This window comes from Rattus norvegicus, chromosome 1 (genome assembly GCF_036323735.1).
Source record: "Rattus norvegicus strain BN/NHsdMcwi chromosome 1, GRCr8, whole genome shotgun sequence".
NCBI lineage: Eukaryota > Metazoa > Chordata > Mammalia > Rodentia > Muridae > Rattus > Rattus norvegicus.
Genome location: NC_086019.1, coordinates 268,907,894 through 268,929,917, shown reverse-complemented (window position 1 = coordinate 268,929,917; position 22,024 = coordinate 268,907,894). Strand labels below are relative to the sequence as shown.

Sequence of the window (22,024 nt, the reverse complement as noted above, 5' to 3'; positions counted from 1 at the left end):
CATCCAAGACCTTACAGGAAATAGGAAAGATGATGAACCTGTAAATTAATCGCACGTGGCAAGAAATGAGAACACAGAGAAGAGCTAGGGGCCCGGGTGTGGTGAAGAGAGCCTAGAAAGCAAACAGACTTGAGCTGCATTTTGTTTATGTGCCTGTGGTGTGCTTGCCTATGGAAGGGCAGACGCCTGTACACACAGAGGCTCAAGGAGGAAGTCGGGTGTCCTGTTCTATCGCTCTCTGCTTCATTCCCTTGAGACAGAGTCTTCCACTGATCACTACCCAGGCTGGCGGCCAATAAGCCCAGGAACTGTCCTGTCTCTGGTCCCAACCACACTGGTGTTACAGGTATGTGTGACCAATCATACCTAGGTTTTTACATAGGTGCTGGAGATTTGAACTTAGATCTTCATGTTGACACAGCAAATGCTCTTCTTACCTACTGAGTCATCTTCCTGGTGCTGTGGGAGTCTGGAGGAGAAGGAATGAGATGTGGCTGGTGAGAATTTTATTAGTTGCTTTTGCTGTGATAAAACACCACAACCAAGGCAACTTACAGAAGGAATCGTTTATTTGGGCATACAGCTCCCTATAGATGAGGGTCTATCATGATGAGGAGATACAGCAGCAGGCAGGCATGAAGGAGCATGAATCTGGGAGTTCATGTTCTCAACTGCAAGTGACAGAGAGCGCACACTCTCAAAGCCTGCCACTGAAAACATACTTCATTAAATCTGTTCTCTCTAAACCTCCCCAAACAGTCCATCAACTGCGGACAGATTATTCAGGTGCCCAATACTACAGGAAACATTTCTCGTTCAAGCCTCAATGGCATGTATGGGGTTGATCTTCCAGAAGCAGCTCTGGGCAGAGGGTGTGGTTGGAGAGGATACTGTCTATATGATATCAGCATCAGTGAGACCATGTACGGGATGTTGGTGGGATCGAGTAACAGGTTGGGTGAGGCAGCATGTTTGAAGGAGGGATGAATGGATGAATTGGAGCTATACGTCCAGTCTTGTCTGTGGACAATCCAAAGATGATATCCTGAAACCTAGTAAAAATCACTGGAGCTGCAATGTATCAAGAGGGGGGGTTCTTTAGCTTAGTTCTACAGAGACAGCACAGTGGAATAAAAGGGACTTTGTATCCGAATATTAAAATCAGAACTCATTGTTAAATGCCTGAAACTGTAGTTGACTATTAGAATTTGCTCATTTTAAACTCCTCAGAGTGTAATGGGTCAATTCCTCAAAACTAACACATGATTAACTCCCTCACGAGTATTGATCCTGATCCTTCTGAAGTCATATGTACGTCTTGATGTATGCTTTAATCAGTACTGCAAGGCTTTTTCCTATATGGCTATAAAGTAGTCACACATTCCCCCCTTCGATTACTGATAGAGCTCATTTAAATAATGTCATTAGTGTCACTCAAACAGCAATGAATGTTGTTCCCACTTAGAAAAGGGCATTGGGGTAAAAGCCAGCCACTCCCTTCTGCTTTCTCAGTGAATGACTGAGCTATCCAGGGGCCTGCTGAAGCATCTTGTCTCATAAGATCACTTGAATCATGACTTAAACTGTATTGTCTACAAATTATGTCTGTATTTAAAGGAGTATTTGTCTGTATTTTTAATGACAATTACTTTCATAACCGCTTATCACCTGAGAACAGTGTTCTAATTAAAATCTGCCCACCCCAAGTGAACCAGGGACACCCGCCCCCCGACTAGTTCTCTTCTGCCAGAACTTCACCATGAGGGGTTTTCTTCTGCTGAATAAGCTAGGCATGTGTCCAACATGCAATGTTATACTCTGAAGATAAACACACTGGATATGAGAGAAATACTCCACTCCAGGACCATTGTAAAGCAGCTAGAAAAAGAAAACCACTCCTTTCCCTCCCTCACACAGACAAAATATCCCCATGATAATTCTGTTCTCGTGTATTATGCAACTTTGGTAGATATGATGTTATTTAGAGATTTAGTTTTTAATTCTGTGTATGCCTGTGCATCTGTATGTGGGTATCTGCATTTGAGTGCAGGTACCCGTGGAAACCAGAAGTGAGGAGGTACTGCCCGTGCCCTGGACTACTAGCTGCCTGACCCTACCTGTGCTTGGGGGTTGGAGATGAGGTGGTGTAGAGTCAACGACAGACTCCCAGAGCAGGTGAGAGACACCACATCAAGCTCATCAGAGCACTGCTGCAAGCTCCTTTAATACTCTCCACCCCATAGCCCATTGGTCCAAAGAAAGCATCTCTTCTAAATAGCAGTTCCCGATTGGTTGGTATTGTCTATGTCAACAATCCTTTGTCTCTCAGGCAGTCTTCAATTAGGTCCTCCTGAAGCAGATGCCTTTATGACTGCTCGGCACCCAGCATTTATGTAAAGGTGGCTGCTGGATTAGAGGCAGTTGTCAGCCTTTTTACATGGGTATTGAGAGCAGAGGTTAGTAGCCTCTGCAAGAGCAGTACGTGTTATTAATTGTCTGAGCTATTTTCTAGCCCTGTATGATGTTATTTTAAATGGTTTAATATGCACTGGGTGATTAAAAGGAGTTGATGCCTGTTCCAGCTAGCTGCCACCGCATCTGTACAAAGGCAGTGGTGAGCCTAACACCTGGTGTCTTTCTGCCTACATGTGCATGTGTGCCTGTGTATGCATGTGTACAGAAGGTGTGACCTCAGAGAAAATGGTAAATGAGTATCCAGACAACACAAAAGAACGGCTATCAGCTCTTCAGTCCTACTATGTGTCCAATGCTATATGACACTGCTTACACTTACTAGGTCACTTTGACTCTAGAAGGTGAACTGACCTTTCAGAGGAGCACCCAGCTGTGGTGTGTCAGGGCACAGATCTAGATGCCCAAGACTGTGCTCTTTCTAAACCATCACCTCCCTCCATCTCTGTAAAGAGGACTTTGCCGAGCACCAGTATGTTTGTCTAAAGTATCTGGATTTTTCTGGTTCGACATCCCCAGAATACACACCTTTGTGTAATAGTTTTGGATCAGATTCCCGGAGTCAGTAAACAAGAAACCTCTCACATAAAGTTTATGGAATGCAATGAGCTGAGTGATGAGACCAACTTGTTCTCAGGTGAGGAAGGTCCAGAGACTGTCCCAGAAGATGTTTGTCCACTTCAATTGGGCTATGAGGGAGGCTCCGACCCACGGTGACTACTGAACATATCCATCTGCAACTGCTGTTCGTTCTCTCTAGACTCGAGCATATTAGAGCATATTAAAGCAAATAGATGCCCACGACACCTCTGAACCAAGAAAACTGTCTTCTATTACGTGTGTCTCGTGACCCAGGTTCCCTCACTAGTCATTTCTTCTTGTACTAAGGTATTTACTGTGGTCATGCAAATCTCTCTTACCACACCAGCCTGGGCCAGCCTCGAATATGTTAACAAGATTATTGGTGTCCATTACTCAATTAAATATAGGGATGCTGAAAAATCCTTGTATTCAAAAAGTTTGATCATTTTCAGATTGCTCTTCAGACCGGGACTTAACCTTATTCTATCCCAACAACTTTCAAGTATGCATTCCCTCAAACTCCGAGTTTCATAAAATGCGGTAAATAACCTTAAAGCCCTTTATGAATAATTATGAGTTTTTAAGTTTTTGTGAATCTGCATATTAATTCTTTCCCATAAATAAAACATGAAGCAAAATCCACCATGTTCAGTGTCAGGGGAATAGAAGAAGAGAGGGAAGGATAATTATCAGTTTAATGTGGGAACAGACTTAACCTAAAAGATTACCTCCAAAATTGGTGACATCCTAAGTATATATAATTTACAAGGATGTTTTCATTTAAATAAAAGGGGAGAAAAATTGATGCTGAGTCCCTGAGTCCTTTCACAGCTCCCTCAATGGTCTCTGGTTAGAAAAGCAATTGTCAGAGTTTATTTGCTGGGGATTAATCCTCCTCACAGGTGTGGTTTCTTTCACAAGCAGAGTGTATCTCCATGATGCCTAAATTACATTTTCACATTCCTTGTGTGTTACTGGGTTATTATCTGGAGCTATAAGCTTGCTTCGAGAAACAAATGCTCACAAAATGGCTTCGTTTTGCTCGTTCTCAAACCTTGAGCATATACAACAGGGGAGGCGTGTGCTCATGGCGGCTCATGCCTGAAATTTTAGCACTCAGGAGGCTGAGGAATGATTATTGTGTGTTTGGGCTAGCCTGGGCTACGGAGTGAGACCCTGTCTAAAACAACAATCATAGAGGTAAATAAATAAGCAAGGTAGGAAAAACAGAGCAAGTGCCCAAGCCAGCAGGTCACTTGCATTTGCAGTTCCTGGGGTCAGTAGCACATGACCAGCAGCACCCAAGGTGAGAATGGGGCCCCCAAATATGTCTAGGGTGGGATGCTTCCGGGTGCTGTATTTGTTCCTCAAAGCAATTTGCACACACAGAGATGATGATAAACCAAGGCTTGTAGGTTTACCATCTTACCATACCAATTCGTTCACAAAAATAGAGCTGAGCTGAGCATCTAACACCTCAAGCCTCTGCTCTTTTTCTAGTGCCTCTGAGGACCACTAGGATGTAGTTAGCTAACATCTAAGAAGAGATCAAAGTCTTCTAAGGCTTAGAAGGTATCGCGCTTGCCTCTATGCCCAACCCAGACTTACTGGGCAAATTTATACTGTCACCAAAGTGACCTTTTTCAGAGAGTCTGAATTGCTTTCTCCAGGACATATGGTCACCAGAACTACATGGGGTTGAAATGGCTGTTAAACAGGTCACTGCACCGCTTAATGGATGAAAAATAATGTCAGATTTTTTGAACGCTTAGGAAGGGCTACTCAACCAGTGATGATTTCAAAGCACGGCGGAGCCCCATATGTATCAAAAATGTTCTTCCTAAAATATCATTTCCTCGTTTTCCGATTCCTGCAGAGTGGAGCAGATGGGACACGGAGGCATCCTTCCCAGAGTGGGGGCCAGCATGCATGAAGTCGTATTCTGGCACTACCGGACTTTCTCCCTACCTGATGTTTTCTCTCATTGTTTCTTAGTTTTTCCTTACCCAGTTAGAAGGAGGTGTGACGCTTCAGAATCTGTGGGACAATGAGTAGTTTAAGAGAACAAACAACCTGGAGACTTAGTTTCACCCACTCTGCCCTCTCTGGCCATAAGACGCACATTTTATGCAGCTCATAACCAACAGAGACTACACGTAGAATTCAACACACATTGGGAAACCTCTCATTGGAAACCCTCAAAAAAATGGTGATTTAATGCTAAAGTTCACCAAATAGACTGAAATTCGGTAAGAGGAGGGCAAGGTTTGAACTCATTTCAAAAGTGACTCTAATTCCATAATGCCCCACTGTCTAGACAGAATGGGCTTATAATTTAGTTTCTTGGGGTCTTGGTTTTGAGATGTGTAAAAATGGGATCACTTGAAAAATGCTACGGGGCAAAGAAATAAAGTATGTGCTATCACCTCTTTGAGAAGGGTCTCTGCTAGTTCACATACCTATATCTTAGAGTGGCTAGATGGGAGACAAGACTTTCTCCCCAAGGCCAAAGAATAGCATCCTTGTCTAACCTGTGTCCTTCTGGAGACTTTTAGATCCCTGACACTGTCCCTGGCTCAAGGAACTCAGAGTTGAATGTCACGAGGTCTCTGGCCTCCAGGAACTGAGAGAATGGCTAAGGGCAGAGACAGATACAATTAATTCCTCATAAGCCAGGGCAGGAGACATTTAAACAGAGAAGAGAGAGCTGCTGGCAAATCTGGCCTTTTCAGTGAGAGACTTGACAGTTGAATTGAAAAGTTAGAGGGAAGGTTGTTAAAGATCTGGTTGTAGGGGTAGGGATTTTAACTAGAAAAAGATTTGGCCTACCTAGACTAGATGTAGAAAAAAATGTGCACCTGAAAAGAACCCATTTTCAAAAAATAGATGGTAGCTTCCCATCTTTCCCTGTTCAAAGATTAAAAGCAATGTAAAAAATCAATAACTCTGAAACCAGTAGCTGGTGTGTTCTGTGGGTGGGACTTTTCGGGACGGAGGAGGGCGTTCCGAAGAACTTTGGAGCTGAAAGAGCCCATTTTAACAATCGTGCTGTAGCTTATAAAAATCTGTCACTTAATTATCCAATAGACGGCAAACCCTTCCTTTGAACTGCGCCTTTGACCTCATTGCTGAAACCTCCCTTAATTGAATCAGCAATTTTATTGACAGTACATAAATCCTATCCACGCTTTTTTTTTCTACTTGTATCCTCAGATAAATCTTATATGATGAAACTTTACTTTTTCTGGTGCCAACATAACTGTCATAAACTGTTTAAAAAGTTGCACTGAGTGGAAGGCCAAAGAAGACAAAACAAAATTTTGGTAATGTGCCTCCATTAAACAAAATCAAAATGCAACCTGTCACTCAACACAGTCAACAGATACCGAGCTTCATTTGGAAGGGCCCAGTACTCTGTCCTTCTCTCCCCATATTAAGGCGTTTCCAGCTTGTACTATGTGGTTAGCCACATACTAATTCTGCCATGTGCAGGACACTTGTGAGCAGCGCAGACTTAATGGTGCAAGCTCAGCTGCAGTTTAAACCATGGAGCAAACTCTTTTCATGAAGCTCCAACACTTTCGAAATCCACAACAAAAATAGTAGGCCAGCTGCCCAGGCTGCAAGGAGAGACCCTCATTAGAGGCCATTTGCATTCATTATCCGCCATGCAGTGGGCCGGTCACTGCCTGTCAGACATTCGACTCATTCTTTTTGTGTTAATTAGTGGAGAAATAAGGAGTTAATGAAGATCTTCTGATCTGCCATAACTCATCTGGCTGATTCTGCCCAATCCCAGGCTGGACCACTGCAGTCACCCAGCTAGGATGCTTGGAGCAGGAATGAGAGGCAGGCAGAACCTGTGGCTGGTGTTCTCGGGTTCTCAGGGGCCTTCGGCCTGGTGGGCTTTGTTAGCTCAAAATTAGAAGGAGTTAATTGCTTCAAGATCACTGGGAGATTAGGTTACTGGGTGGGATGTATCTATGTAAGCATATGTCTGTGCTAGTTAGGAGATAGGAGGTGCTTATTTTAATAAACTTATGAAAAGAAGAATTAATTTGTCATTACATCGGAAATCTTATTTTATTAACTTAATTTGAAAATGTAAAGCTGTCTGAAATGCCGGGTTTTTCACTCACTTCTTCTGAATATGTATGAAGTACAGATTAGTTCATGTGCAACACTGTCCCCTCAGGGCTTCCTTCCTAGGCTCCTCCCCAAGCTCGGTGTGGTAGTGGATGTGGCTCTGGGGGAGCAGGCTGACCACATGAACCCTGTGTTCTCCTTCTATATGGGAAGGCACAATCTATCCTGGGACTGACTGGACCCCATCTGTTTCTCTCTACCCGGCTTCCTCCACAACCGTGACAATCAGGAAGAAGTTACTATTTGTACCTGGGCCTAAAAGAAATGAAATAATGTTAGCTAGTTTTCTTGTTGTGATGACCAAACACCTGACAAGGAGGGGCTTATTTGGGCTTTCAGTTCCAGTGATTTCGGTCAATCATGGCTGAGAACACATAGAGGCAGAAGTATGAGATAGTTGCTTGTACTGCATCTGCAGTCAGAAAACAGAGGACAGGAAGTAGAGATAGGCTATCAAACCTCAAGGCCTTACTGATTCATTTCCTCCAGCAAGGCTTTGAAGATCCCAAACATCAACCTTCCAAGACAGCATCACTAGCTGGATATTACTTGTTCAAACACATGAGCCTGTGGGGGAAGATTTCACTTCAAACAATAATACAAAAACGTAGAGAGAGGCTACATGGGCTCGTTAAACTAAAGCTGGCAGAAATGTTTGCTATGTGTTCTCTTTACAGTTTGAAGAGAGAATCCGGTGACCAGCAAGGCCAAATGTTTACAGATAAGGCTCAAATAGTCCAACTCTTCTACATCCTTAGGAGCAGACCAGTTTACAGAACAGCTGCTGTGTGTCCATGTTATTGTCAACGGCATCTAGAATCATTGGAGACATGGGCCTGTAGACATGCTGTGGGGAATTGTCTTTAGTTTGTTAGTATGGAAAGATCTGTCCACTGTGGGCAGAACTATTCCCTGATTGGGCTCCTGGACTGTGGTGCTTGGACTCCTTGCCATCTGCTTTCTGTTTGTGGATACAATGTTACCAGCTTCTTCAAGCTCCTGTGGTCTTGACTTGCGAGAATAAAACCTTTCTCCATTAAGTTGCCTTTGTCAGAATACTTTAGACAAATAGCAAGGTATCAGGCAACTGAGCTACACACTTTATTCTTATTACTTCCTTCAATCTTTGCAACAAATAAACCTAGCAAGGAGAGTAATGTCTCAAGTTTTCAGATCAGGAAACAGGGAGATTCAGAAACTTGCCCCAGGGGATACAAGAGAACTACCAGCTGTTACCTTATAAATTGTCACTCTCTAAAATAGCTTTACACATTGTGATATAACTGAAGGAGGCTGGCCTTTGTAAGAGTTGGGAGAGGTGTGGGTGGCAGTGATGCTGATGACATCTTCCCTAAGCACATGGTTTGCCCCAGTGTAGTGCAGGCAGGGGATATTGTCTGTAGTGATGAGGGTTGCAAAAGTTTCTGGCCTTTGTTTTCACTCTATCAAAAGGACTGAAAATGTGGAGTTTTAAATAAAAGCACCTGAGTTTTATATTTGTGCCATCTACCCCGATTTTTAAAAAGTGCTATGCAGGTCAAAACAAAAACAAAACAAAACAAAAAACAAACAAACAAAAAACCCAAACATGTAGGCAACCACTACAGAACAGTTAAGGTTTCTGAGATGTTTCCCATACAGCACATTGTGGGTGGCTTGAGAAATCAATGAGCAAGTCAGTGGTTACAGAGGCAAGTCTCTGCCCTGTTGACACACTAAGGCAGTATGTTACAAAGCTGTAAATCACCTTTGCAGCTCCCTGTATCAAGACTCCCTTTGGCTGAGCTGCAAAGGGGAAAGCGGTTACTGGAACTATCATTTCCATAGAAATTACTTGAACCCTCTTCCTGGACACCTCGTTCAGTTTCCATTTCCTGACCAAGGTGCGTATGAGTTGGGTCAAAACTATTCTTCAAATATTTAGCAATCACATTGTAATGAATGTCTCAATGGCTCACTCTTGGGTCCCTGAAGACTACTAAAAAATTCTGTGATCTTTTGTATGAATGGTCACATGCTTGGGGTTCAATTAATTTCACACCACCTCTGCAAAGGGGTCTAAATGCAAAGAAGAAGGATGATGTGGTGATGATTCTCCACCAGCCCTAAGTGAGATGACAGTTCTCATTGTAGGCACAATGTCCTTATGATTTATGTGCATTGCTGAATTTTGTATTACTTAGATGTATGATCACCATCATTATTACTACCATCTACATCACCATACCATTCTATAGATGAGGGAATTGAGTTACTGCTCAGGATGACACAGAGTTGTACATGTGATAGAGTTGAGATCAAACCAGCCTTGCTCTCTTCACAGCCCAGGCTGCCTGTGTGCCCAGGACCAAAATAGTAGTATTTTCTTTTCTCTTTCCTTTTATTGAAAATTGATTTCTTTCTCATGTATTATACCCGTAATACAGTTTCCTCTCCCTTTACCCCTCCCAATTCCTCTGTGCCTTCCCTTCCATCTGGACCCATTTCCTTTCTGTCTCTCATTAGAAAGCAAACAGGCTTCTAAGGGGCAATAATTTAATTAAACTAAACCAACACATCAGAATAGGAAAAAATAAGCAGAAGGGAAAGAGTCCCAAAGAAAGCACAAGAAATAGATATAGATGGAGAGACCTGCTTGTCTGCACATTCAGGAATTCCATGGAATCAGTAAACAGGAAGCTATATGTGCAAATCACCTGTAGGGTAACAATAGATAGATAGATAGATAGATAGATAGATAGATAGATAGATAGATAGATAGATAGATAAAATAAACATTTTTAAAAGATATTTTTTAACAAAGGAAAAGCCCTGACACTTTTGAGGCAAGGAACCTCCAAGGAATGCTATTGAGCTTGTTTTCTGTTGGCCATCGACTTCCAGGTAATGCCCTTAAGAGTTGTTTCCTGGTTGAGACTCCCTTGGAGAAAACAAGTTCATTTGTAAGTGGCTATCAATTGGAATTTGCTTCTGGGTTAAGGACGGGGCATGTGTCCACGTCTCCTCTCAGCTCTAGGACCCCATCTGTGTGGCAGCACATGCCTTTAATGGTTCTTTTACTCCCCTGGCCTAAATTTATTTTTATTTTACTTTTCTTCAATATTTTATTTTTTATTTCTTTTCTTTTTTTTTCGTTTTATTGTTTTTCAGTGCCAGGGAGTGAGCCCAAGGTTTTATACATTGAAAGCAAGTACCCTGCCTGTGAGCTACTTCCTGAACCTATAATAATCTAGATAAATTAGTTCATGTTTTGATGACTCAAACAGGTTTGTCATAATCATAGGACTCTGATGTAGTAGAACAAAATCATCTATAAATAGCCTATAAGTAAATAGTCCTGAGTGTGTCCCAATAAAACTTTATTTAAAAGAGCAGACAGCATCTGGGTTTGGCGCACAGACTGTAGTTTGCTGAGTCTTGTCCAAGACCTTATTATTTCTCATGGCACGGATTCTATTTGTCCATCCCCTCACCTTGTGTGCCTTTAACTTACTAATCTAATTGTTCTGCACAGGTGGACTTCAACTTTCAATGATCCTTCCCAAATTGTTGTGCTTAGCCATGTGATCCCATTGGGCTCTTCTTCCAATCAGAAACTCATGAGGGGCTGAAGCTTTCTGTCATATTGGCTCAGCCATAGACCTCTAACCATTAGGACACCTCATCACTCAGACTAGGAACCAATACCATCAGCATCTCCAGGAGCTAGCCAGGGAAACAGAGTGCTGAATCCAACTCCTTGCCAACATTGTCAGCCTGCCCTCATGTGTATGAATTGTGGTTCACATGTATTAATTTAACTGAGAAGCACTGACTGGCATAAAGTAATCTTGAAACAGAACCTGTGTGTTATTTGACTTTGGTTCCAGATGTGACACAGAACAGATGAACGAGAATCTTTTAGCACACTACTAATAAGTTATATAGCAGAGAATTCCTCAGAGGACGTTGTTCAGAGAACTTCCTGTCAGGTGCCTGGACATGACTGATGTTGCTGAGTCTACCCGTTGTGCTAGCTAGGCGGTATGCAGGTAACACATTCAGGGACCCATTTCTCTGGCCACAAAGACACAGGCCGAGAATTGTGTTCAAGATAATCCCCCACAAATACCAACAAGAATTGAAAGCGAGTTGTGCATCAGCTTCTATCTGTCACCTAGGTAAGAAATCCGACTCCTGCCCAAAGGCTGGACCAGCCCTGAGCACCTTGGCTCATGACGATACAACAGATGACCCAGGAAGGTACTCATAATGCAGAGGAGCAGTCAGCTTAGAGAGGCAAAAAAAAATTATTTTTGGAGACAGAAATTTTCATTTTTTACACCATTTTGTCCCAAGGGTTTTTGTAAATGACAAGATTTTGATCATGGTGTATGAAAGTTGTAAAACAGTTTGAGTCAGTCTGTGAGTGGAGTTGGCATTGATTTGAACCCCTCCCTGTCTGCTTCCCCCATCACCCCTCCTACCTGTTTCCTTCCTTCCTTCTTCCTTGCTTCCTTCTTTTCTTCCTATCAGAAAATTTAAACTCTGGAGTTTAAATCCCTATGCTCCTAGCTAAGTGTTCGTACATGGCCTCTCCTTTAAGAAACCACCTAAGGTGTGGTCAAGTCAAGGATTGCCAGGCAGCTGTGAGCAGTAGAAGTTGCAGAGGGGTTAACTCCAGACTGGACCTCACTGGCTTTGACTGGCCCTGACTGGCTTTGACTGGCCCTGACTGGCTTTGACTATACTCTGCATCTCTATCTTCTGGATTAGCACTGTTCTGGCACAGACTTTCTAAAATACCTGTGCCCGATGACTTTACCACTCACACCAAGACTGGCGCTTACTAATGTTAAAATTGTCTCTTGTTTTTCCTTTCTATAGCAGTATATTTTTTTTAAAAATCCAAATATTCGACTTCCGGTTTCTAGCTGGGGTCAGAACCTCTCTGATCCTGGCCCACAGCTCCCTGCTCCCAAACCCTGTGGGAGAGAGAGCTGAACACCCAGAAGTGCGGGCAATCCTGAGACTGCAGGGCAGGACAGACTATCACTTCTGCCCACCTTTGCCCACATCCCTGGCCCAAGAGGAAACTGCATAGTGCCTCTGGACACGAGAATATAGGAGCAGTCAAGCTGCAGGAGCCTTTCAGTCCAGATCTGCGCCTGGATCTGAACTGAACCGGTCAAACAGCTCCCTGAACCCAAATCCCATGGGGGGGAGGAGGAGAGAGCTCGACCATCAGAGGGGCAGACACCCCTGAGCACAGGGACCTAGGAGAAGTAGGGGCAGGACCCTTTTGGTCCCTGCCCACATGGAAAGCTGAAAGCCAGCTGACAGGAACAACTACACACCTGAGAGCAGAACACTCTGTTCCCATAACTGGCTGAAAGGAAATGGGAAACTGGTCTACAGGAGTGCTGACACACAGGCCCACAGGGAGGTCACATACCATCAGAAATAGCAAGACAAACTAACACCAGAGACAACCTGATGTCGAGAGGCAAGCACAGGAACCCAAGCAACAGAAACCAAGAATACTTGGCATCATTAGAGTCCAGTTCTCCCACCAAAGCAAACACTGGATATCCAAACACACCAGAAAAGCAAGATCTAGATTTAAAATAACATTTTATCATGATGATGGAGTCCAAGTGGATCAAGGATCTCCACATCAAACCAGATACACCCAAACTAATAGAAGAAAAAGTGAGGAAGAATCTTGAACACATGGGCACTGGAGAAAAATTCCTGAACAGAACACAAATGGCTTATGCTCTAAGATCAAAAATCGACAAATGGGATCTCATAAAGCTACACAGCTTCTGTAAGGCAAAGGACACTGTCATTAGGACAAAATAGCAATCAATAGATTGTGAAAAGATCTTTACTAATCATTCATCAGGTAGAGGACTAATATCCAAAATATACAAAGAACTCATGAAGTTAGACTGCAGAGAGACAAATAATCCAACTAAAACATGGGGTACAAAGCTAAACAAAGAATTCACAGCTGAGGAATATCTAATAGCTGAGAAGCACCTAAAGAAATGTTCAACGTCTTTAGTCATCAGGGAAATGCAAATCAAAGCAACACTGAGATTCCACCTCACACCAGTCAGAATGGGTAAGATCAAAAACTCAGGCGACAATAGATGCTGGTGAGGATGTGGAGAAAGAAGAACATCCCTCCATTGTTGATGGGATTGTAAGCTGGTACAACCATTCTGGAAACCAGTCTGGAGGTTCCTCAGAAAATTGGACATTGCACTACCTGAGGACCCAACTATACCTCTCTTGGGCATATACCCAAAGGATGCTCCAACATCTAACAAAGACACGTGCTCCACTGTGTTCATAGCAGTCTTATTTATAATAGCCAGAAGCTGAAAAGAACCCAGATGCCCTTCAACAGAGGAATGGATACAGAAAATGTGGTACAGCTACACAATGGAGTACTACTCAGATATCAAAAACAATGACTTCATGAAATTCATTAGCAAATGGAATGAACTAGAAAATATCATCCTGAGTGAGGTAACCCAATCACAGAAAAACACATATGGTGTGCACTCATTGATAAGTGGATATTAGCCCAAATGCTCAAATTACCTAAGATGCACAGACCACATGAAACTCAAGAAAGATGACCAAAATGCGGATGCTTCACTCCTTCTTTAAAAGGGAAACAAAAATACCCATAGGAGGGGATAGGGAGGCAAAGTTTAGGACAGAGACTGAAGGAACAGCCATTCAGAGCCTGCCCCACATGTGACCCATACATATACAGCCACCAAAACTAGATAAGATGGATGAAACTAAGAAGTGCAGGCTGTCAGGAGCTGGATATAGATCTCTCCTGAGAGACAGCCAGAATATGTCAAATATAGAGGCAAATGCCAGCAGCAAACCACTGAACTGAGAACGGGACCCCCGTTGAAGGAATTAGAGAAAAGACTGAAAGAGCTGAAGGGGATTGAGACCCCATATGAACAACAATGCTAACCAATCAGAGCTTCCAGGGACTAAGCCACTACCCAAAGACTATACATGGACTGACCCAGGGCTCCAACTGCATAGGTAGCAGAGAATAGCCTTGTTGGGGCACCAGTGGGAGGGGAAGCCCTTGGTCCTGCCAAGGTTGGACCCCCAGTGTAGGGGATTGTTGGGGGGCAGTAATGGGGAGTGGATGGGAAGGGGAACACCCATATAAAAGGGGAGGGGAGGTGTTAGGGGGCTGATGAACTGGAAACCGGGAAAGGGAATAACATTTGAAATGTAAATAAGAAATACCCAATTTAATAAAAATGGAAGAAAAAATCCAAATATTCTCTTTATCCTGCAGTTCAAAGGTTAGTAGAAACAGATTGGGAGGGGAAAAGAGGGAGGGAGTGTGGAAGGGAGGAAGAGAGGAAGGAAGGGAGAGAGGGAAGGAGGAGACAAGGGAATAAGGGAGGGGTGTGAGAGAGGGAAAGAGGGAGGAAGGGAAGGAGGGAGAGTAAGGACAGGCAGCTGCCTACAGAGAAGGCACTTTAAACAAACATGGGTGTAGACGTTGTGAAGCATTTATAGTTTTAAGGAATGCGCCTCTTTGCAATTAAAATGTTCCTGTCATATCTAATCACTTTCCTCTATAATCACGGAGGCTTCATGAAATATATTGACTTTACAGAACCATAAAAGAGTTGCTGAAAGAGAACAAGACACTACATACCACCCAAGGAGAGAGAACTGTCTTCTCAAATGTTCTCATATTATCTTTCTTTCTTTTCCTGACCTTTGCCAAGGAGGCACAACCTACAGGTGGCTGGAAAGGCTGAAAATACATGGTGTGTGTGTTTATTTGTACAAGGACAGCTATGGATGAAATCAAGACCAGGTCTGACAAAGCCACCATCCCATCTCTTCCTCGGATCCTTCTTGCTTAATGTACCATTTTGCCAAACTTCAGGTGTCGTTGGCCTTTGGTGGTCAGTGACCCTGAAATAAAATTCCTGGAAAAATTACATCCCTTCGTATTAGTAATTTTTATCATTTCTATGATAAAATACCTATTCAAAAGCAACCTTAAAACAAAGGGGTTTGTTTTGGCTCATAGTATGAGAAAACATTTCATCCGGGTGGTGAGGGATGTCAAAGCAATAACAGCGCTAGCTTAGAGGCAAGAATAATGCACCGCACCTGCAGTCAGGAATCAGAGGAGTGGATGCTGGTGTCCCACTATCTTCTTACAATATGGTCTAGGAACCCTGTCATGGGATGATGCCCTTATCCACAGTAGGGCTTCCCCCCTTCAGGAGACACCCTCAAAGACCCATCCATAGCTGTGTCTCATAAGTGATTCTAAGAAACAGCAAGTTGACAACCAGGATTAGTCATCTTAAGTATGCCACCCATTACAGCACTTTTAAGTTGCACCACTCTATCCCTGGTACAGTCTTCATGATGATCCCATAATGAAAAGTTACATTTAACAGTGAAAGCTTAGTTTGTCTTGAATAGTTCTCCAAATCTTGAGAGTCTAAATATTGCTCAAGAGTCCAGATTTAAAGTTCATCTCTAAGATCCTGAGATCTCTACCAAGACTCAAGGCAATTTCTCAACTATGAACAATGCCTTTCTGAAAGGAAGGAGAGGAAGAACAGCGAGAAAAGATCAGGCCAAAAGCATAGTGAGGCAAGCACAAAATTCTACAATTCCAGGTCCAGCATTTGGGGCTTTTTTAGTCATCTTCTGGGCTCAGGTGGACTTGGCTCCTCTTCTCCAATCCTACCATCGGGCATCATCTGCAATGCACGTGACTCATCTTAGGCTAGCTCTGCCCTGGGCCTGAAATTTTCATTGGCAGATGTCCCACGGTGCTGGAATCTTCGGCATCCTGGATCTCCACTGCATCGCCGCTGTGGGGCTTCGCCTTCACAGCTTCATGCAATAGTGCGTCAGTTTGAGATGTAGTCTGGCAACCTTCCACTGCAGCTGTAGCAGCCCCTGTGCACCTTGTGCTGAACCCAAGCTAATGCTTCCTTGAGTGGTTCTTTTCAAGCAGTGAACATCTGCAATGACATTCTCTCTCTGCTACAAATGATTTGCATCTTCACAAGTTGGAGCCTTTGATAGATGGGGTCTTGCCCCTCCTGTCTTTTTATTGCTCCAGTGGGCAGCATGAGGTTTTTCTTTAATGTTACCAGTAACAGCTACATCGGCTTTTTCTGCATTTGCCTCCTCTGCCCACCTTAAACTCACTCAAGCTTCCTTCCTCACTAAAAGCAACTCGGTGAAGGATCAGTTTGGCTCACAGTTTGAGGATATAGTTCATTAGTAGGGAAGAAGTGGCTGCAGGAGCATGAGGCCCGTGACCGCGCTGTTTCAGGAGGCAGAGAAACATGAACGCTGGCGCTCCTCTGCTCGGCCGTGTCCTCTGCCCACCTGTCCACGTCCTCCGCCTGCCTGCATCTGCCCGCCAATGCCCTCCACCCGCCTATGTCCTCTGCCCACCAGCGTCCTCCTTTTTGTTTATTCTTGGTCTCCAGCATAAGAAACGTTGCTGCCTATATGCATCAGGGATGCTCTTCTTTCCTTAGCTAAATCTCTCAGAAATGCTCGCCCACACATCAGCACAAAGTGTTCTAAATCCCATCAAGTTGACAGTCAAGATTAACTGTCACACCATTCTCCCCAAATAATCCTTTTAGCAGTAATGCTTTGTACATGGGTTTTCTCTGCCCACTCTTAATCCTGCCTCAGAACTCACACATTTGTGGCAACATATTCTTCCCCTTACACAGGACGGCACTGGAAATACAAAGATGATTGTGTCTGCCTTGTTTTGCAGAATCCATGACCTACTGGTGTGGAGAGACAAAGATACAAACATCCAGATCTTTATTCAGACAGTGTTTATTATATGTGCTTCATGTGCAATCTTGGGAGAGGTGATTATAACATAATATGGCTATTCTAGCACACTGACAGAGCTGTCTGCTGCCTACCACAGGGAACACTGAGGAATGGGAAGGAAGAAAGGAACAGTCTAGATGTCTAGGAAGAGGTGATATTCTGCTGAAAGTCTGAACATTTGACAGCTATCTACAGAAAGAGTGGAGGAAGCAGATTCCAGATAGTAGGAAGGACAGACACAGAATCTCTAAAAGAAGAGACAGACAGGAAGCACACAGAGATGATAAGTAATTTGATTTTGCTGAACTGCAGACTAAGAGGCAAGGGCTGGGTGGCATTTCTCGTAAGATAAAGAAGATCCGTGTCCTCAAGCATTTCTGAAGAACTGCCATCTTTAGTCACACCACTGTACATCTGCTTGGTAGCTCTCATCACAATATGTTTGTGCCTTTCCTGTCATAATCCAATTATGAGTTCTACTGAGACTGGACTGGAACCTTCATGTGATCTTGCATTCAAGGCCTCCAGGTTCAACACAGACACTAATGACAAGGAGACTGTGATCAAAGAATTTGCCAAAGAAACAGACACAAGATACTAAGCAGAGGATTCACATTGTAGCCTGTTGATTCCTAGAGAACACTGTGACAGTGTGGAGGGAAGGGATCTGGGGCACAAGTAGGAAGTTGCAGCCATTGTGATTTGGCCAAGCCACAGTGCTGTAGTGATATTGCAGAGTCCTGAGACAGAGTCAGGGTGTCCTAGGGAAGGAGGTGCTGTCAGTGGGTAGGAGCTGTGCTTAATAAGATCCCAGCATCTACAGGTTAGAGTTGGCAAACTTTTCAGAACACTCCCAGCCTGTTAGCCCTGAAAGCTTCACAGATGATGCCGTCAGTCTCTAACACAGGTCGTAAGGCATGGGTGAGAGGACATCTTGAGTTTCAAGAAGATGAATAGGGAGTGGTTCAGAGGGCTTGCAGATGCAACCACAAAGTGCAGCTTGAGAGAAAAAGGGGGTGGGGGGCTGAAACACAGAGGAAAGTTGGAGAAACTGGAATGGAGCAGGAGACACTATGACGGAGAAAATCCTCTAGGTTTCTATTTATAGATGAGGAAACTAAGGCTTTGAGTGGCTTTTGGGCTTCCATGATATCTGGCCAGTACGTGGTAATGTCAGGTTTCAAGGTCTGACTCCAGGTTAAGCTTCTTTCCTCTGATTTCTCAAACACTCAGCTGCTGACATAGGCAGTCTCCTTATCTGGGCAGTTTGACCAGGTTCTAGTCCTCTTCCTTAATAGCTGAAAATGCTGATGGTCACTGGAGCACACAGAAGTCCCTGGCTGCAATCCCGATCCCATAGCCCAGTGTCCACTTACTTCATATGCTGGGTAAGACGGACCACTAGAGATTTCTCTTAGTGTCTGAGTAAAGAGTGGTTGTTCTTCTCACTTAGAGAAAAATGCAAACATTGGAACCAAGCAGTAAGTGTTCAGAATTCCACCTTCAGTCCATTTCACAGCAATGGCATCTGTCCAGCGGTTCCAAGATCCACTTTGCACGAATTCCGCTGTGATTCCAATGGAGGGAATGAGCTACAGTATTAAAAATAGCTTTGTGGATAGCCCAGATTGTACACAAATAACTTTTTGAAATGTCTGCATGGATCTGTGGATGTAGGTCAGCTGGTAAAGTAAGTACATGCTGAGTAGGCAGGAATTCCTTGGCTCTACCCAATACTAAAACAAAGAAAGAGGCTTACAAATGGGGATGCAGTCCACGGGCATCAAATCGTTACTATCTATACTATGCCTTGCATAGAAGCTGCTGGACTAGGGTTTTTTTCCCATAGTTTGGAGAGTATGTGGAGGATGGACTGACTAAAATAATGGCCTCTTTGCATACAAAAAATAAATAAATAAATAAAAATTAATGGCTCTGGATGCTAAGAACACTTCACCAGGCAGTGATCTTCCAAAGCACCAGGCACTGCATCCAAGTCTGCCCAACTTGTAGAGCCCTGCCCTGCCCATAGGATGCTCAGAAGAGAACATCAACAGAGCTTTTCATCAGCGGTGAAATCAGAAGGCAGCTAGGGCATGTGCTGTCTAAGAACAAGTGCTGTCTCTCACCCAGGGATTTACATCAGGCCCCAAGCAAGGAGCAGCAGGGTTCCTTGTATACTCAGCAATGCCCAGAGTTCCCTCTGAGCAAAACGACAGCTGAGATGACTGACAGCTGCTTACTCTAAGCAGCTTTTACTTTACAATAAAGATGACGTTTTTCACTATCACTGTAAAAAACAAAAACAAAAAACAAAACACACACAAAAACAACAACAACAACAACAACAACAACAACAACAAAACCATCAGTACTATGTATGATGTGCTGTGCAGCCTCAAATTCTAAGGCCTGAGTTTTTTTCCCAGAAGAGCAAGGTCATTCCCTAGCACCCACTCTGTCCTATGGTCACTGGTGCAAATGTCAGTCCTTACTGACATTTACCACCTTTAGCCATGAGGCCCAGAAACTAACTGCATTTCTTTGTCCTCAGGAATGGATGGGAAGCCATACACAAGAGTTTTCCTCCAAGAAGTGAGAAGCTGGCAAAACCCCTCTCGGTCTCAAGAGCAAGCCAGAAACTCAGAGGCACACAGTCCGGACTCAGGGATGCTTATTATTCATGAGGACAACCTGACCACATCATGAATGGGTAATGAGGGTGCCACTATCACCAAGGGATCAAGCCCAAAGCCCTGGAATAGCTATGAAATACAGTATTGTGTTTACACACTGTAACCTCATCCCACAAAAGCGAACAGCAAAGCCAGGCTTCTGTGTCCCACAGCTGAGCTTTCCTCTCTCTGGGTGGGCAGTACCCTGGCCTGACCTGACTATCCAAGAAGCACCAAATGAACAAGAGGAGAAGGAAAGACCAATCAAAAGTCTGTTGCGCCAACCTCAATAGAATCAGGCTGTTGACATGCTTTGAACTTAATGGCAGAAAGAATATACCACAAAACAATTTGCATATATGTGTGTGTGTGTATGTGTATGTGTATATGTATATGTATGATTCATAAATACTTGGTGTTGTTTTGCTAAGGATATCCTGATGGTGGATCTGTATATGATTTACATAAATGATGTATTTGCATAAATCAAGTTAACAAATATAGATGCATGCTTATAAAATGCTGACACCACTTACTACTCTCATAAAAATAAATTGTGAGGTCTGACATTTGATAGACTGTGTGGTTTCTGGGCAACCAACTCATGCTCCTGATGAATACTTGACTCTCTGTTGCTGAAAAATAACAGGAAGCTACAGTCTGCCATTTCCAGAGGCCTGTTCTCCTGGGAAAAATACAGATACTGGGAGAGAGGCAATAGTCTATGCAACGGAGAACTCAGCTTTAAGCCTTGACTATCCTGGTGGGCTCTGGAGACAGATTTCCTGAATTCCCATCCTGACTGTAGCTAAGTCAATGTTCAGTTAGGACAAGTCAGTTCATATGTTCTTCGGCTTTCTCACGTTACAGATATATAACTGGGATAGAGACTATACCTGCCTCTAAAGCAGGCTATTAGTTGAAAGGCGTTAAGGCACGAGAAAGAACTTAGAATAGTATCTTTCCTATGGAAAACAGACAGTAACTGTCTGCTCTGTAGGTGTTCTTATGACACCAGTGACTTGTTGGAAAAATAATCTCCCAGAGCCAAATGCTTACCTACCTATCCCCTCTAGCTCTTGACTGGGAACACGCTAATTTTCTTAGTCTTGAAGCCCTGGTGTTGTGAATCTATTTGTTCCAGTTGAAACACTCATTCATGCTTTGGAAACAAACAAAACATACAAGAATAAGAATGACCCTGAAACTCACGGGAGTCCTAAGCCCCTGCCCCAAGCAGTAACAATTGCAGAACTGGGCTTTGTAGTGATGCAACTGCCTTCAAGTCATCCATGCTCCTGAAAACAAGACCAATAAACTCAGTGGTTCACTAAGTTAAGACTTGGTTGGAATTGTTTTCATTGGTTCCCTATGTGGGTTGAGGTTTGTCTATGTTTCCCCTGGAAAAGTCACACAACACCTGGAGTTTGAAAAAGAAGGAATCCCAACATTCAAGCCGCTGCTGGAATATGTCAGCTGGTGACTCTTTGGGGTGGGTTATAATGAGGGATTGCAGATTTAGATATGAAACAGATTTAAATAACACCACAAGTGATTAATTTGCTTCTAGAGCTTTTGATAGATTCAAGAGGCTGATGTGTGACAAAGACTATTAATGGTTAAGAGACTCACCCCATTCAGATGGGAGAGGAGATAGGAAAATTTCATCCTACCAGTGTGGGTTCCTTGTGCCCAGTTCTGCTCAGTCTTTGTCACAGCATAGTTACCATGTTACCCATGCAGGCCACCTCAGAATCTGAATACTGAATTCTACAGGGCTTCTCAAAGTTTCACTGCTAGCTACCACCTGCTTTCATGCTCACCTGTGGGATGATTACTTCTTTAAAGGGTGCTATTTTCTTCCCTAAATTAAGCTGGGTAGTTATTTATGTATTTATCAATACAAAACTTAGATATAAAAATATTGGGTCTCCCTATTACTTTTGGGTCACTGGAAAAAAATAGACTGTTATCTGGTGAAATCTTGAGCTTGCTTATTGAGTCTGGACCAGTTCAACTACTTATTTTGTTTATTAGCTGTCCTCCAAACCATTTTACAAATCCACCTCTAATTTCTCTTTGATAGTCTTGCCATTTGAGAACATAGTTATCACAATGCCCCTGTTAATTAGGTCAGGTCTCCATGAAGGTATTCTGGGACCAACCCTATCTCCAGCTATGGGATCTGAGGGCATCAGACGTATGTCCTGCAATAATCATACCTGTTTCACACTGGACCTGGCTGGATTATCCCCTAAGGCAGGGTATGT

The 22,024-nt window shown here is 43.4% G+C and overlaps 1 protein-coding gene across 3 annotated transcripts in view; it reads left to right on the top strand.

Moving 5' to 3' along the window:
• The window catches only part of Rab11fip2 (RAB11 family interacting protein 2), a 171,867-nt gene extending 150,774 nt beyond the window's left edge, over nucleotides 1-21,093 (top strand). Inside the window, exon 7 of one of the 3 annotated variants that reach the window (XM_063288295.1) lies at nucleotides 19,634-21,093. The gene's annotated coding sequence lies outside the window, so the exon portion shown is untranslated. Of the gene's footprint in view, nucleotides 1-7,877; nucleotides 8,159-19,633 lie in introns of those variants that run through there. The other 2 variants (XM_039110359.2, XM_063288292.1) reach the window with 2 other exon arrangements.
• Nucleotides 21,094-22,024: the final 931 nt, after the last annotated feature.